We start from the raw sequence: 12293 nt of genomic DNA on the forward strand, positions 1-12293 counted from the left end.
AGGCTGCAGCAGGTCAACCTTCTGCAGCAGCCTGGGACCGCCCAACCCTTCAACCCTCCGACCGCCTGACCTCCTGACCTCTCGACCCCCAACCCCCTGACCCTCCAACCCCTGGACACACTGACCCCTTGACCGCCCGACCTCCTGACCTCTCGACCCCCCGACCCTCCAATCCCTCGACCCCCCGACGCTCCAATCCCTCGACCACCCGACCCCTCGACCCTCGACCCGCCGACTCCTTGACCGCCCGATCTCCTGACCTCTTGACCCCCCCCGACCGTCCGATCTCCTGATCTCTCGACCCCCCCCGAACCCTTGACCGTTCTTTGGTGAGACCACACCTGGAGTACTGTGTACAGTTTTGGTCTCCTTACCTAAGGATATACTTTCCTTAGAGTGGGTGCAAGAAAGGTTCACTGGAGTGATTGTCCTGTGAGGAGAGATTGAGTAGAATGGGCCTACATTCTCTGGAGTTTAGAAGAATGAGAGGTGATCTCATTGAAACATATAAAATTCTTAGAGGGCTTGACAGGGTAGATGCAGAGAGGCTGTTTCCCCTGGCTGGAGAGTCTAGAACCAGGGGATATAGTTTCAGGATAAGGGGTCGGCCATTTAGGACTGAGATGAGGAGAAATTTCTTCACTGAGAGGGTTGTGAATTTTTGAAATTCTCTCCCCCAAGGGGCTGCGGAGGCTCAGTTGTTGAGTATATTCAAGACGGAGATCAATAGATTTTTGGGAACAAAGGGAATCAAGGGATATGGGGATAGGGCGGGAAAGTGGAGATGAGGTAAAAGATCAGCCATGATCTTATTGAATGATGGAGCAGGCTCGAGGGGCCGTATGACCGACTCCTGCTCCTATTCCTTATGTTCTTATGACCCCTTGACTGTAGTTGCCAGGACAGGTGAATGAGAGGAAATTCCGCAGCGATATTTGAAAGCGGTCAAGCTGCGGGACAGTAAGGGCCGGTCTCCAACTACATCATCCAACAGCAAGACCCGAGTTCAGATTCCAGCCTCACCCTCAGCGTGTGTTTAGGGGGCGATCTTTATCCCGGCAGCGGGTATTTGGGGGGGACGGTGAGGGAAGCCACCCGGTTCTATACCTGTGCCACGATAACAGTCTGTCCGGGGAGAGACAGGCTGGAGGGACCACGGTCCCCTTCGAGCAGGACACTGAGAGATCCCAGGGGTGAAATGACCGAACATCACATCTCATCGCACTGATACAGTTTACACAATCTCATTCAATGAATGGTGAAGGAGCTTCTACAAAACGCAGATTGTAACACAAGGCTGCAATTCCATGAGGAGATGTTGGTAAACAGGACGTCTCAGTAGTGCCAGGGTGATCAGAGTAACAACACCCCAGCCAAGCCCGGCTCTCCGTGCAGAGGGGGGCTCGCCCTTCGACCCCTCGCCACAGCTGCTGTCGTGCTTCTGTGCGGCAACAGAATGCGTTGGGTCTCCAGCAGACACCGGCTGTGTTAATTATCATCTGACAGAGATCTGTAACGAGAAGGAAAATCAGTAAAGGCACTGAGGGGGCGTTCTTTAAATAATATATAAGGAAAAATCAAAGTTTCCTGTAATTATATATTCTAGCTCCAAGTAAGTGAAGGCCACAAATTAACTCATAAGTATAATAGAGAGGTTTTCATTTTTTACGTTTTCATATATTCTCCCCTTGCCCAGAAAGTTCTGACTCTCACTGGGGTACGGGTTCCCCAGACACTGACTCTCACTGGGGTACACTTCCACAGGCACTGACTCTCACTGGGGTACAGTTCCATAGACACTGACTCTCACTGAGGTACAGTTCCACAGACACTGACTCTCACTGGGGTACAGTCCCACAGACACTGACACTCACTGGGGTACAGTTCCACAGATACTGACTCTCACTGGGGTACAGTCCCACAGACACTGACTCTCACTGGGGTACAGTCCCACAGACACTGACTCTCACTGGGGTACAGTTCCACATACACTGACTCTCACTGGGGTACAGTCCCACAGACACTGACTCTCACTGGGGTACGGGTTCCCCAGACATTAACTCTCACTCGGGTACAGTTCCACAGACACTGACTCTCACTGGGGTACAGTTCCACAGACACTGACTCTCACTGGGGTACAGTTCCACAGACACTGACTCTCACTGGGGTTCAGTTCCACAGACACTGACTCTCACTGGGGTACAGTCCCACAGACACTGACTCTCACTGGGGTACAGTCCCACAGACACTGACTCTCACTGGGGTACAGTCCCACAGACACTGACTCTCACTGGGGTACAGTTCCACATACACTGACTCTCACTGGGGTACAGTCCCACAGACACTGACTCTCACTGGGGTACGGGTTCTCCAGACATTAACTCTCACTCGGGTACAGTTCCACAGACACTGACTCTCACTGGGGTACAGTTCCACAGACACTGACTCTCACTGGGGTACAGTTCCACAGACACTGACGCTCACTGGGGTTCAGTTCCACAGACACTGACTCTCACTGGGGTACAGTTCCACAGGCACTGACGCTCACTGGGGTACAGTTCCACAGACACTGACTCTCACTGGGGTACAGTTCCACAGACACTGACTCTCACTGGGGTACAGTTCCACAGACACTGACTCTCACTGTGGTACAGTTCCACAGACACTGACTCTCACTGGGTTACAGTTCCACAGACAATGACTCTCACTGGGGCAATGTTCCACAGACACTGACTCTCACTGGGGTACAGTTCCACAGGCACTGACTCTCACTGGGGTACAGTTCCACAGGCACTGACTCTCACTGGGGTACGGGTTCCCCAGACACTGACTCTCACTGGGTTACAGTTCCACAGACAATGACTCTCACTGGGGCATAGTTCCACAGACACTGACTCTCACTGGGGTACAGTCCCACAGACACTGACTCTCACTGGGGTACAGTTCCACAGACACTGACACTCACCGGGGTACAGTTCCACAGACACTGACTCTCACTGGGGTACAGTTCCACAGACACTGACTCTCACTGGGGTACAGTTCCACAGACACTGACTCTCACTGGGGTTCAGTTCCACAGACACTGACTCTCACTGGGGTACAGTCCCACAGACACTGACTCTCACTGGGGTACAGTCCCACAGACACTGACTCTCACTGGGGTACAGTCCCACAGACACTGACTCTCACTGGGGTACAGTTCCACATACACTGACTCTCACTGGGGTACAGTCCCACAGACACTGACTCTCACTGGGGTACGGGTTCTCCAGACATTAACTCTCACTCGGGTACAGTTCCACAGACACTGACTCTCACTGGGGTACAGTTCCACAGACACTGACTCTCACTGGGGTACAGTTCCACAGACACTGACTCTCACTGGGGTTCAGTTCCACAGACACTGACTCTCACTGGGGTACAGTTCCACAGGCACTGACGCTCACTGGGGTACAGTTCCACAGACACTGACTCTCACTGGGGTACAGTTCCACAGACACTGACTCTCACTGGGGTACAGTTCCACAGACACTGACTCTCACTGTGGTACAGTTCCACAGACACTGACTCTCACTGGGTTACAGTTCCACAGACAATGACTCTCACTGGGGCAATGTTCCACAGACACTGACTCTCACTGGGGTACAGTTCCACAGGCACTGACTCTCACTGGGGTACAGTTCCACAGGCACTGACTCTCACTGGGGTACGGGTTCCCCAGACACTGACTCTCACTGGGTTACAGTTCCACAGACAATGACTCTCACTGGGGCATAGTTCCACAGACACTGACTCTCACTGGGGTACAGTCCCACAGACACTGACTCTCACTGGGGTACAGTTCCACAGACACTGACACTCACTGGGGTACAGTTCCACAGACACTGACTCTCACTGGGGTACAGTTCCACAGACACTGACTCTCACTGGGGTACAGTTCCACAGACACTGACTCTCACTGGGGTACAGTTCCACAGACACTGACTCTCACTGCGGTACAGTTCCACAGACACTGACTCTCACTGGGGTACAGAGCCACAGACACGGACTCTCACTGGGGTACGGGTTCCCCAGACATTGACTCTCACTCGGGTACAGTTCCACAGACACTGACTCTCACTGGGGTACAGTTCCACAGACACTGACTCTCACTGGGATTCAGTTCCACAGACACTGACTCTCACTGGGGTACAGTTCCCCAGGCACTGACTCTCACTAGGGTACAGTTCCACAGACACTGACACTCACTGGGGTACAATTCCACAGACACTGACTCTCACTGGGGTACACTTCCACAGACACTTACTCTCACTGGGGTACAGTTCCACAGACACTGACACTCACTGGGGTACAGTTCCACAGACAATGACACTCACTGGGGTACAGTTCCAGACACTGACTCTCACTGGGGTACAGTTCCACAGACACTTACTCTCACTGGGGTACAGTCCCACAGGCACTGACTCTCACTGGGGTACAGTTCCACAGACACTGACTCTCATTGGGGTACAGTTCCACAGACACTGACTCTCACTGGGGGTACAGTTCCACAGACACTGACTCTCACTGGGGTACAGTTCCACAGACACTGCCTCTCACTGGGGTACAGTTCCAGACACTGGCTCTCACTGGGGTACAGTTCCACAGACACTGACTCTCACTGGGGTACAGTTCCACAGACACTGACTCACTGGGGTACAGACCCACAGGCACTGACTCTCAGTGGGGTACAGTTCCACAGACACTGACTCTCACTTGGTTACAGTTCCACAGACAATGACTCTCACTGGGGCATTGTTCCACAGACACTGACTCTCACTGGGGTACAGTCCCACAGACACTGACTCTCACTGGGGTACAGTTCCACATGCACTGACTCTCACTGGGGTACAGTTCACAGGCACTGACTCTCACTGGGGTACGGGGTCCCCAGACACTGACTCTCACTGGGTTACAGTTCCACAGACAATGACTCTCACTGGGGCATAGTTCCACAGACACTGACTCTCACTGGGGTACAGTCCCACAGACACTGACTCTCACTGGGGTACAGTTCCATAGACACTGACTCTCACTGGGGTACAGTTCCACAGACACTGACTCTCACTAGGGTACAGTTCCACAGACACTGACTCTCACTGGGGTACAGTTCCACAGACACTGACTCTCACTGGGGTACAGTTCCACAGACACTGACTCTCACTGGGGTACAGAGCCACAGACACGGACTCTCACTGGGGTACAGTTCCACAGACAATGACACTCACTGGGATTCAGTTCCATAGACACTGACTCTCACTGGGGTACAGTTCCACAGACACTGACTCTCACTGGGATTCAGTTCCACAGACACTGACACTCACTGGGGTACAGTTCCACAGACAATGACACTCACTGGGGTACAGTTCCAGAGACACTGACTCTCACTGGGGTACAGATCCACAGACAATGACTCTCACTGGGGTACAGTTCCACAGACACTGACACTCACTGGGGCACAATTCCACAGACACTGACTCTCACTGGGGTACAGTTCCACAGACACTGACTCTCACTGGGGTACAGTTCCACAGACACTGACTCTCACTGGGGTACAGTTCCACAGACACTGACTCTCACTGGGGTACAGTCCCACAGACACTGACTCTCACTGGGGTACAGTCCCACAGACACTGACTCTCACTGGGGTACAGTCCCACAGAGACTGACTCTCACTGGGGTACAGTTCCACATACACTGACTCTCACTGGGGTACAGTCCCACAGACACTGACTCTCACTGGGGTACGGGTTCCCCAGACATTAACTCTCATTCGGGTACAGTTCCACAGACACTGACTCTCACTGGGGTACAGTTCCACAGACACTGACTCTCACTGGGGTACAGTTCCACAGACACTGACTCTCACTGGGGTTCAGTTCCACAGACACTGACTCTCACTGGGGTACAGTTCCACAGGCACTGACGCTCACTGGGGTACAGTTCCACAGGCACTGACTCTCACTGGGGTACAGTTCCACAGACACTGACTCTCACTGGGGTACAGTTCCACAGACACTGACTCTCACTGGGGTACAGTTCCACAGACACTGACTCTCACTGGGGTACAGTTCCACAGACACTGACTCTCACTGTGGTACAGTTCCACAGACACTGACTCTCACTGGGTTACAGTTCCACAGACAATGACTCTCACTGGGGCAAAGTTCCACAGACACTGACTCTCACTGGGGTACAGTCCCACAGACACTGACTCTCACTGGGGTACAGTTCCACAGGCACTGACTCTCACTGGGGTACAGTTCCACAGGCACTGACTCTCACTGGGGTACGGGTTCCCCAGACACTGACTCTCACTGGGTTACAGTTCCACAGACAATGACTCTCACTGGGGCATAGTTCCACAGACACTGACTCTCACTGGGGTACAGTACCACAGACACTGACTCTCACTGGGGTACAGTTCCACAGACACTGACACTCACTGGGGTACAGTTCCACAGACACTGACTCTCACTGGGGTACAGTTCCACAGACACTGACTCTCACTGGGGTACAGTTCCACAGACACTGACTCTCACTGGGGTACAGTTCCACAGACACTGACTCTCACTGGGGTACAGTTCCACAGACACTGACTCTCACTAGGGTACAGTTCCACAGACACTGACTCTCACTGGGGTACAGTTCCACAGACACTGACTCTCACTGGGGTACAGTTCCACAGACACTGACTCTCACTGGGGTACAGTTCCCCAGACACTGACTCTCACTGGGGTACAGTTCCACAGACACTGACACTCACTGGGGTACAGTTCCACAGACAATGACACTCAGTGGGGTACAGTTCCACAGACACTGACTCTCACTGGGGTACAGTTCCACAGACAATGACTCTCACTGGGGTACAGTTCCCCAGGCACTGACTCTCACTGGGGTACAGTTCCACAGACACTGACACTCACTGGGGTACAATTCCACAGACACTGACTCTCACTGGGGTACAGTTCCACAGACACTTACTCTCACTGGGGTACAGTTCCACAGACACTGACACTCACTGGGGTACAGTTCCACAGACAATGACACTCACTGGGGTACAGTTCCAGACACTGACTCTCACTGGGGTACAGTTCCACAGACACTGACTCTCACTGGGGTACAGTCCCACAGGCACTGACTCTCACTGGGGTACAGTTCCACAGACACTGACACTCATTGGGGTACAGTTCCACAGACACTGACTCTCACTGGGGTACAGTTCCACAGACACTGACTCTCACTGGGGTACAGTTCCACAGACACTGACTCTCACTGGGGTACAGTTCCACAGACACTGCCTCTCACTGGGGTACAGTTCCAGACACTGCCTCTCACTGGGGTACAGTTCCACAGACACTGACTCTCACTGGGGTACAGTTCCACAGACAATGACTCACTGGGGTACAGACCCACAGGCACTGACTCTCACTGGGGTACAGTTCCACAGACACTGACTCTCACTTGGTTACAGTTCCACAGACAATGACTCTCACTGGGGCATTGTTCCACAGACACTGACTCTCACTGGGGTACAGTCCCACAGACACTGACTCTCACTGGGGTACAGTTCCACATGCACTGACTCTCACTGGGGTACAGTTCCACAGGCACTGACTCTCACTGGGGTACGGGTTCCCCAGACACTGACTCTCACTGGGTTACAGTTCCACAGACAATGACTCTCACTGGGGCATAGTTCCACAGACACTGACTCTCACTGGGGTACAGTCCCACAGACACTGACTCTCACTGGGGTACAGTTCCATAGACACTGACTCTCACTGGGGTACAGTTCCACAGACACTGACTCTCACTAGGGTACAGTTCCACAGACACTGACTCTCACTGGGGTACAGTTCCACAGACACTGACTCTCACTGGGGTACAGTTCCACAGACACTGACTCTCACTGGGGTACAGAGCCACAGACACGGACTCTCACTGGGGTACGGGTTCCCCAGACATTGACTCTCACTCGGGTACAGTTCCACAGACACTGACTCTCACTGGGGTACAGTTCCACAGACACTGACTCTCACTGGGATTCAGTTCCACAGACACTGACTCTCACTGGGGTACAGTTCCACAGACAATGACACTCACTGGGATTCAGTTCCATAGACACTGACTCTCACTGGGGTACAGTTCCACAGACACTGACTCTCACTGGGATTCAGTTCCACAGACACTGACACTCACTGGGGTACAGTTCCACAGACAATGACACTCACTGGGGTACAGTTCCAGAGACACTGACTCTCACTGGGGTACAGATCCACAGACAATGACTCTCACTGGGGTACAGTTCCCCAGGCACTGACTCTCACTGGGGTACAGTTCCACAGACACTGACACTCACTGGGGTACAATTCCACAGACACTGACTCTCACTGGGGTACAGTTCCACAGACACTTACTCTCACTGGGGTACAGTTCCACAGACACTGACTCTCACTGGGGTACAGTTCCACAGACACTTACTCTCACTGGGGTACAGTTCCACAGACACTGACACTCACTGGGGTACAGTTCCACAGACAATGACACTCACTGGGGTACAGTTCCAGACACTGACTCTCACTGGGGTACAGTTCCACAGACACTGACTCTCACTGGGGTACAGTCCCACAGGCACTGACTCTCACTGGGGTACAGTTCCACAGACACTGACTCTCACTGGGGTACAGTTCCACAGACACTGACTCTCACTGGGGTACAGTTCCACAGACACTGACTCTCACTGAGGTACAGTTCCACAGACACTGACTCTCACTGGGGTACAGTTCCACAGACACTGCCTCTCACTGGGGTACAGTTCCAGACACTGCCTCTCACTGGGGTACAGTTCCACAGACACTGACTCTCACTGGGGTACAGTTCCACAGACACTGACTCTCACTGGGGTACAGACCCACAGGCACTGACTCTCACTGGGGTACAGTTCCACAGACACTGACTCTCACTGGGGTACAGTTCCACAGACACTGACTCTCACTGGGGTACAGTTCCACAGACACTGCCTCTCACTGGGGTACAGTTCCACAGACACTGACACTCACTGGGGTACAGTTCCACAGACACTGACTCTCACTGGGGTACAGTTCCACAGACACTGCCTCTCACTGGGGTACAGTTCCACAGACACTGACTCCCACTAGGGTATAGTTCCACAGACACTGACTCTCACTGGGGTACAGTCCCACAGGCACCGTTCGGGCACCGGTAACTCATCCAAATGTGAACCTAGATATTGAACTGTGGGTGGCATCGTAGTTAAGCCTGTTCTCACCCACATCCGACTTCCCCATGCGACACTCTCTGGCTGTGGTCACTGGCCTGTGATCTGGAGTGAATGGGGGTCCTGCCTGATTGTACTATCATAGCCCTGGGCTGAAAGGGCAACTTGCTACATTGACACCATCACTTAGACCAGCTCACTCTGCACAAATTGGGTCCTGCCTGGACTGTGCCACACTGCTCGTTCCGGGGCAGTCATCTCCCATCTCCCTGCTCCTGCAATGTCCAAAGCTGTGCACCTCCCCTAGTCTCAATGGAATGTTCCATCGATGATGTCGTGTGCTGAACGTCGCCCTGACATCATCAGTTCAACGGATGGCGTCATCCAATGGGACAGGTCACTCAAAAAGAGGGGAATAAATTTAAGCAGCAAAAAGTAGTGTTAAAGCTCAGGTTTTAGCCGGACCTGTTAGTTATCAGAATGTACAATTGTCAGGGTTAGGAGCACTTACTCACTGTGATCTCTGTGCAGTGTGTCTTACTCCTGGACCCTCATTTCCAGGATGTCAGCTTCCTCCAGTTTGATGACTGCTCAATATTTCTCTCCACTATGTCTTTCAGTGGGCTGATGCTGCGGTTTATCCAATCCCGGCATCTCTTCTCGATCATCGGTTTCATCAGCTGCAACAGAGGAGAGGCAAAGGCATCAACTAAACCGTGAAACAGGGTGAGCTAAATTCAAACTACTTATTCCTTCTTCCCAGCTCCCCTCCTCTCCTGAAGGATCTGACTCTCACTGGGGTTCAGGTCCTCTCCTCTCCTGAAGGTGCTGACTCTCACTGGGGTTCAGGTCCTCTCCTCTCCTGAAGGTGCTGACTCTCACTGGGGTTCAGGTCCTCTCCTCTCCTGAAGGATCTGACTCTCACTGGGGTTCAGCTCCCCTCCTCTCTTGAAGGTGCCGACTCTCACTGGGGTTCAGGTCCCCTCCTCTCCTGAAGGTGCCGACTCTCACTGGGGTTCAGGTCCTCTCCTCTCCTGAAGGTGCTGACTCTCACTGGGGTTCAGGTCCCCTCCTCTCCTGAAGGTGCCGACACTCACTGGGGTTCAGGTCCCCTCCTCTCCTGAAGGTGCCGACTCTCACTGGGGTTCAGGTCCGCTCCTCTCCTGAAGGTGCTGACTCTCACTGGGGTTCAGCTCCCCTCCTCTCCTGAAGGTGCTGACTCTCACTGGGGTTCAGGTCCCCTCCTCTCCTGAAGGTGCTGACTCTCACTGGGGTTCAGGCCCCCTCCTGTCCTGAAGGTGCTGACTCTCACTGGGGTTCAGGTCCCCTCCTGTCCTGAAGGTGCTGACTCTCACTGGGGTTCAGGTCCCCTCCTCTCCTGAAGGTGCTGACTCTCACTGGGGTTCAGCTCCCCTCCTCTCCTGAAGGTCAACAGTGCATAGAATGTACAGCACCGAAACAGGCCATTGGTCCCAACAGGTCCATGCTGGTGTTTATGCTCCACACGAGCCTCCTCCCACCCTTCTTAATCTCACCCTATTAACAAATCCTTCTATTCCTTTCTCCCTCATGTAACTAGCTTCCACTTAAATACATCCTATGATATTTGCCTCACCTACTCACTGTGGTAGCGAATTCCACGTTCTCACCACAGTCTGGGTAAAGAAGTTTCTCCTGCGCTGTCATGAGATCAGCTGCCTCCACACACTTGCCTGCTGCTGTTACCCACTGACCACCGCAGGAACTGATTTTATTTCATTAACAGTTTAAATCTCTTTGCAAATTCTGAGATCTACTGTAGGAAATTCCACTTACCCTGCACTTGTCCTTCACTGTGAGTCTGGAGCAATCTGCGATGAGCGGCAGGTGGGAGGAGCTGCTGGGAGACATGGCTCTCGGGCAGTGGGGTGATGCACACTGCGGTTTGTGTGTGAGTGAGATGCCGCTCTGTGAGTCCATTCTAACCAGCTGCTGTATTTAAAGGGCAGAATTAGCATAACAGAGTGTGGGGCTCGACTCTGTCTCAGGTTCCCACACTCGCCGGCCAATCCCGCCAGGCCCTCGAGGGACAATGGGAGAAGCGCTCGCTCTCAGTCAACACAAAATCCCCATCAACAGGTGGAGGGAGGGCAGTGTGTGTGTGGGGAGGGGGTGCAGCAGGAGACCCTGGGAAAGCCCCTCCTCACGCTCTCTCACCAACACCGAGCTGCTGCCCCAAGGGGGTCAGAGCTTTCCCGTCGTGGTCGAGTGTCACTCACGGGTAATCAGTGAGGCCAGCGCACGCTGTTTTAAGAGGAGGAAGATGTGATGGAGACACTGAGAGGGGATAAGGACCGAGAGAGGACAAGAGCAGATCCTCCCACCTGCCCCTCCCCCAGGCATGGGCAGATGGACGGACGCCCCCCACCCCTCTCACAATCAATTATCTCCTGATGGTGCCAGCTCACGCTGTTGAATAGTTCCACATCCTACACTCACCCTCTGGCACTTCCCCCGAGCCTGACCATTCCTCCCCTACGGGAATCCTGGACATCTCGTTTTGCCCCAGGGGAGGGTCAGGGCTGGACCTCTGACCTCTGACCTCCCTTCGCCACCCCAGCCTACCATGACCACGGCTGAGTTTGCTGGAGTGTCGGGGGGTGCGGGGGTCATTACGCAGCCATGGTTGGTTCCCGGCAGCAAGCAGGAGGCCTCTCAGTGACCCCCAGGAACAGTCCAGATGGTGTTGTGGTGGGACTCCCACTTCGAAGGTGGTGGTGCTCCCATGCGCCTGCTGCCCTCGTCCTTCTAGGTGGTAGAGATCGCAGGAGATGCTGTCGAAGAAGCCCTGGCAAGTTGCTGCAGTGCATCTGGTAGAAAGTGCACCGGTAGTGGAGGGACTGAATGTTTAAGGTGGTGGATGGGGTGCCAATCAAGCAGACATCAACAGGGAGCCCACCAGTGAGGAAACTCGGACGGTGCTGCGAGGGGGGGGGGGGGGGGGGGGGGAGGCGGGGGCAGGGGGTTCGGGGGG

The 12293-nt window shown here is 53.7% G+C and overlaps 1 long non-coding RNA gene across 1 annotated transcript; it reads right to left on the bottom strand.

Annotated features, from left to right (window-relative positions):
• Window positions 1-283: 283 nt before the first annotated feature.
• Window positions 284-11458, bottom strand: LOC147100690 (uncharacterized). The gene is made up of 3 exons (XR_015073536.1): window positions 11096-11458; window positions 9792-9960; window positions 284-1510 (listed from the first exon to the last, which is right to left on the bottom strand). It is a non-coding gene; the product is annotated as an uncharacterized LOC147100690 (long non-coding RNA).
• Between the last annotated feature and the right edge of the window lie 835 nt (window positions 11459-12293).

This window comes from Somniosus microcephalus, chromosome 25 (genome assembly GCF_052327205.1).
Source record: "Somniosus microcephalus isolate GS21.2 chromosome 25, FLI_Smic_1.0, whole genome shotgun sequence".
Taxonomy (NCBI): Eukaryota; Metazoa; Chordata; class Chondrichthyes; order Squaliformes; family Somniosidae; genus Somniosus; species Somniosus microcephalus.